We start from the raw sequence: 6009 nt of genomic DNA, 5'->3' as shown, positions 1-6009 counted from the left end.
GCCACTAAGCTACAGTTCTATTTATTTATTTATTTATTTATTTAAAGACAGGGTCTCATTAAGTTGATTAGAGCCTCACTAAAATGGGCCCTAACTTGTGATCCTCTTACCTTAGCTTCCCAAGTTGCTGGGATGACAAGGGTATGCCACCATATCTAGCTCTATGCTCAGCCTTTTTTTTTTTTTTTTTTTAATACTAGGGATTGAACCCAGGGGGACACTAAACCACTGAGCCACATCCCCATCCCTTTTTAATATTTTATTTAGAGACAGGATCTCACTGAGTAGCTTAGGGCCTCCATAAATCGCTGAGGCTGGCTTTGAACTGCAATCCTTCAGCTTCAGCCTCCGGAGCCCCTGGGATTACAGGCATGCACCACCACACCCTGCTATGCTCAATTTTAAATAAATCACTGAAGTGTTTTCCAAAGTAGTTGTGCCATTGAATATTCCCCTTAGTAGTATGAAAGGGTTCCAGGTCGCCCATCCTTGTCAACACTTGGTGTGCTCCACTGTATTTATTTATCTACTTACAGCAATTTTTATGGTGGTAAAAGAAATCACAAACCTTACTATCTTAACTGCCAAACAGTTGGGGGTGGGTGGGTTAAAACATATTCATGTTTTTGTAAACCAAATCTCCAAACATTTTAATTTGCAAATCTGAATTTCTATACAACTCCCCTTTGTTCCCCGACCCTTTGCAATCTCCATTCTGTTTTCTGTCTCTCTGCCATTGACTATTTTAGGTATCTCATTATCAGAAGAACCATACAGTATTTGTTCTTTTGTGACTAGCTTATTCCCCTTGGCATAGTGACCTTAAGGTTCATCCATGCTCTAGCATGTGTCAGAATTTTCTTCCTTTTAACCAGGCATGGTGGTGGTGCGCACCTGTAATCCCAGCCACTTGGGAGGCTGAGGCAGGAGGATTGCAGGTTCAAGGCCAGAATGGGCAACTTAGCTAGACCTTGTCTCAAATTTAATAAATATTGGCCGGGAAGATAGCTCAATGGTAGAGTGCCCCAGGGTTCAATCCCTAGCACCACAAATACAAAAACAAAAATAAAATTGATTCTTCTCCCTTTTAAAGGTGGCACAGCATTCTGTTATACGTTATATCACATTTTTTTTTTTCTTTAGTCATCTGTCTAGGGACATTTGAGTTGCTTCTACCTTTAGGCTAGTGTGTGTAGTGTTGCTATGAAGTTATGTATGCAAATTTGTCTTTAAGACGCTGCTTTCAATTCTTTTGGATACATTCCCAGGAGTGGGATTACTGGGTTATATAGTAGTTCTCTTTTTAATTTTTTGAGTAATTACCCAGCTGTTTTCTAAAGTCTTTTTTTTTTCTTCTAAAGTCACTGAACCATTTACAATACCACCAGCAATGCACAAGAGGGTTCCAACATTTATACTTCCCTGCAAATACTTATTATTTTCTGATTTGTTAAAAATTATCATCCAAATGAGTATAGGATGATAGATCATTGTATTTTAATTTGCATTTCTCTGGTGAGTATGGATGTTGAGGATCTTTTCATATGCTTGCTGTCCATTTTTATAACTTCTCTGGGGAAATTTCTATTCAAGCCCTTTGCTTGTTTGATAATTGGGTTATTTGCTTAGGATGATGAACTGTAGGATTTCTAAAAAAATTATTCTGAATATTAGCCCCTTATCACATATATGTTTTATAACCCATAGTTGTCTTTTCATTCTTTTTTTTTTTTTTAAGAGAGAGTGAGAGAGGAGAGAGAGAGAATTTTTTTAATATTTTATTTCTCGGCAGACACAATATCTTTGTTGGTATGTGGTGCTGAGGATCGAACCCGGGCCGCACGCATGCCAGGCGAGCGTGCTACCGCTTGAGCCACATCCCCAGCCCTGTCTTTTCATTCTATAAACTGTCTTTTAATGAATAGAAATCTTTGAGTTAGTCCCATTTGTCTATTTTTATTTTCGTTCCCTGTGCTTTAGGTATCATAGCCAAGAAATCACTACCAAATCCAATGTCATAAAGCTTTCCCTCTGTCTTTTCTAGGCGTTTTATAATTTTAGATATTACATTTAGATCTTTAATCAATTTTGAGTTAATTTTTTTTCTGTTTTAAGAATCCAATTTCATTCTTTCCACATGGATGTCCAGTTTTCCAATCACCATTTGTTGAAGAAACTGTACTTTTCCCATTGAGGGGTTTGGGCACCTGTTAAATCATTTCAGCATATACATGAGGGTGGATTTGTGGCTCTATTCTATTTCATTGGCCAATATATTTGTCTTTCTGCCAGTAATAGTGTTTTTATTACTGTAGCTTTGGAGACAGAAAATGTGAGTCCACCAACTCCATTTATTCAAAATCATTTTGTCTATTCAGTGTCCCTTGAGATTCCATGTGAATTTTAGGATAATTCTTACTGTTTTTATTTTTTAAATGCACTGGCATTTTGGCACAGATTGCATGGAATCTGTAGATTACTCTGGGTATTTGAACAGTGTTGTCTTCAATTCCATGGTTATGGATCTCTTTCCATTTATTTGCATCTTCTTTAATTTCATTCAGCAGTGTTTTCTAGGTTTCAATGTACTAGTTTTTCACCTTCTTGGCTAGGTGTATTCCTAAGTATTTTATCCTTATTGGTGCTATTGTAAATAGAATTGTTATCTTAATTTCCATTTTTCCAGTTGTTTCCTCTCAGTGTATGGAAATACAGCTGATTTTTGCATGTTGATTTTCATGCAGCTTTGCTGAATTTGTTTATTAGTTCTAATAGTTTCTTTTGAGGAATATTTATAGTTTTCTATATGTAAGCTTTCTCATCTAAAAATGGATCATTTTACTCTTTCCAAGGATCTTATTTCTTTTTCTTATCTAATGGCACTGGCTAGGACTTCCTGTACTATGTTGAATAGGAATAACAAAAGCAGGCATCTTTGCTTTGTTCCTGATGTTAGAGGAAAAGTTTTCAGTTCCTGGCATTTTCACATGTAGTCTTCATGTCTTACAAACTGATTAAGTAGCTGTTGAGGTAGTTTCCTTCTATTCCTACTTTTCCTAGTTGGATGAGTGCTTTTATCACAAAAGGGTATCAATCTTACCAAATGCTTCTTCTGCCATCAGTTGAGATGATCATGTGTGTTTTGTCCTTCATTTTGTTAATGTGGTATATTACGTTAGTTGACCCTATGTATTATCTTATATTTCAGGAATAAATCCTGTTTTTAGATTCACATTGCTGTTAGATTCACATTGCTAGCATATGGTTGAGGTCTTTTGCATCAATATTCATCAGGGATATTGGGCTTCTGGCCTCAGCACGGTGGTGTTCCCTTCCCTTTTATTTTTTTGAAAGAGTCTGAGGAGGATTGGTGTTAATTCTTTATTAATTATTTGTTAGAATTTTTCTGTGAAGCCATGCAGTCCTGGGCTTTATTGGTGGTGATGGCGGTCTTGCTTTTTAAATAAAGAATATTTTATTTAATTCTAACCCTAGAAACTATAAAGACTACACATGATTTGGGAATGAGACTATACCAAACGATAGCTAAAGAGTGATCAATCACCCTTTTTGCTTTGTCTGGTCCATCGGAGATATAATGTTATTGATAATCGTTGCTTCTTGTCTATTCACACTATTTTTATCCAAGAGTTTCACCACTGTTTACATCCCTCCCGTATAAATTCTAAACTCCTTTTTCACTTGCTGATTGCCATCTCCTTGAGGCCTGGCAAGAATACTGATGCCCTGTGCCATGTCGTCTTTTGATTGACATCATCCATTTGTTGTATTTCATGTTCCCCTGATTGTCCTCTCATTTGTCAGAAGAGAAAACATTGTGCTGAATTCTTTCTTTCACCTGCATCATCACAGGGTCTTGACCAAGTAAATGCACACAATTCCCAGAACTTTCAAGAAGGAAACTTCTAGCTATTTTGGATTCATGTCTTACAAACGGATTAAGTACCTGCACCACAGGTCTTCAAAACATGCCTGGACTTTCTTTCTTTATAGTTTAGTCTTTTCTCTTTGGCCTGATGTCCCTGAGCCAGAAAGTCTGTCGGAGGAATTTTGATCACTGGTCCTTACTTGTTACTGGTCTTTCAGGTCTTCTTTTTCTTCATGATTTACTCTTGTTAAATCGTATATTTCTAGGAATTTTCTATTTCTTCTGTTATCCAACTGACTGGCATACAATTGTTCACAGTATTCTGTAATCCTATTTATTTCTGTGGTATCAGTTGTAAAGCTTCCTCTTTCATTTCTGACTTTAGCCTTTAAAAGTTTTTTTTTTTATTTGAAGAATACCTTTATTTGATTTATTTACTTTTTATGTGATGCTAAGGATTGAACTCAGTGCCTCTACCACTGAGCCACAATCCCAGCCCCTCTGATTTTAGCTTTTTGAGTCTTCTTTTTCTTAGTTTATCTAATCAAGATTTTTCTCAATTTTGTAGATTTTTTTTTTAAATCCTAACTTTGTTGATTTTTAAAATTATTCTTCTATTCTCTGTTTCACCTATCTCTGCTCTAATCTTTATTACTTCCTTAAGATGGTAAAATTTCATGTTATTTTTCAAAACCACAATTAAAAAAGAAAAGAAGTAGGTTAGTTTGCCCAGAGGAAGGAATGAGAGTGAGGGATAATGAAGGGCCGGGAGGAATTTTTTTAAAGGTGATGAATTATCTTGATTATCATAATGGTTTCACAGGTGTGGACATATATCAAAACTCATTAAATTATATGCTATAGATATGTGTGCAGTTTATTATAGTCATTAGACCTCCGTAAAACTGTCAACTTGTGAATTTTTTGAAAGTAAGTAAAAAAGTTAGATTTGCAGGCACACATTACTCCTAATGATGTTTTTCTTTCCCTCTGATTATAATCTATTTTAAATTCTTTTTTTAAAAAATCACTGTGGATGCCTGTGACCTGGATAGAGTGGCGTCAAGTTGGTGGTACTCACCACATATCAGGCAGCCTCTGTTTCTCCCAGTTTGGCTTTTGGTTTATGTATGTCCCTACCTGGCTCAAGCTTTGGTTGCATGGGAAAAAAATCACTGTGGGTAAATTTGGCTCCTTTACATATTTATAGTTCTCCAACGTTGATGATGATCTGCTATTGCAATTTCAACTCTTGCTATTGCAATAGTAATTGCTATTGCTATTGCTAATTGCTATTGAAATTACTCTTGGTTTTCTTCAAAATTGGCAGCATTATCAAGGGACTAAATTTCAAAAAGACATTTGTTCTCAACCTTTTAATTTTGCACCTGAGATTGAACCCAGGGGCACTTAACCACTGAACTACACCCCCAGCCCTAGTTTGTATTTTATTTACAGAAAGGTCTCACTAAGTGATTAGTGCCTTGCTTTTCTGAGACTGGCTTTGAACTCAAGATCCTCCTGCCTCAGCCTCCTAAGCCGCTGAGTTACAGGTGAGTGCCACTGCACCTGCCCTTTATTTTTAAATTTTATTTTGTAATAGGGGCTCACTAAGTTGCTTAGGGCCTCCCTAAGCTGTCTGGCTTTGAGTTTGTGATCCTCCTGCTTCAGCCCGCTAAGTGGCTGGGATTACAAGTGTGCCTCTACCATTTTTCAATTTGATTCCTTCATCATCATGTTTTTGGATACAACCAATCAGAAGAGATGGTTCCATGAAATGCTATATGTTTTCTAATTTAAGAAGGTAGCATTTATGCCATTTTTGCTGACACTCATACATTTAACTTTAAAGATGTATGTTTTTTTTTTGTGTGTGTGTGTATGTGTGTGTGTGTGTGTGTGTGTGTGTGTGTGTGCTGGGGATAGAATCCAGGGCCTTATGCATGCAACGCAAGCACTCTACCAACTGAGCTATATCCTCTGCCCTAGAGATGTATTTTTAAAGGCTTTATTGATCAATAATACAATTAGCATTGATGCTATAATATCCTATCTAGATGGCTTTAAGATGTTAATTGTGATGTTGAAATTATACATTTAAACCACAGATTTGACTACTG

The 6009-nt window shown here is 36.3% G+C and overlaps 1 non-coding gene and 1 pseudogene across 1 annotated transcript; one reads left to right on the top strand and one right to left on the bottom strand.

Moving 5' to 3' along the window:
* Window positions 1-3561: 3561 nt before the first annotated feature.
* LOC113189029 (single-stranded DNA-binding protein, mitochondrial pseudogene) lies at window positions 3562-3991 on the bottom strand (annotated as a pseudogene).
* A 935-nt stretch (window positions 3992-4926) lies between these two features.
* On the top strand, window positions 4927-5053 carry LOC113189034 (small nucleolar RNA SNORA48). The gene has a single exon (XR_003301607.2). It is a non-coding gene; the product is annotated as a small nucleolar RNA SNORA48 (small nucleolar RNA).
* The last annotated feature ends 956 nt before the right edge of the window (window positions 5054-6009 follow it).

This window comes from Urocitellus parryii, chromosome 8 (genome assembly GCF_045843805.1).
Source record: "Urocitellus parryii isolate mUroPar1 chromosome 8, mUroPar1.hap1, whole genome shotgun sequence".
NCBI classification, from domain to species: Eukaryota; Metazoa; Chordata; class Mammalia; order Rodentia; family Sciuridae; genus Urocitellus; species Urocitellus parryii.
Note: the sequence above shows the minus strand (reverse complement) of the source record. Positions and strands in the feature narration are given on the sequence as shown.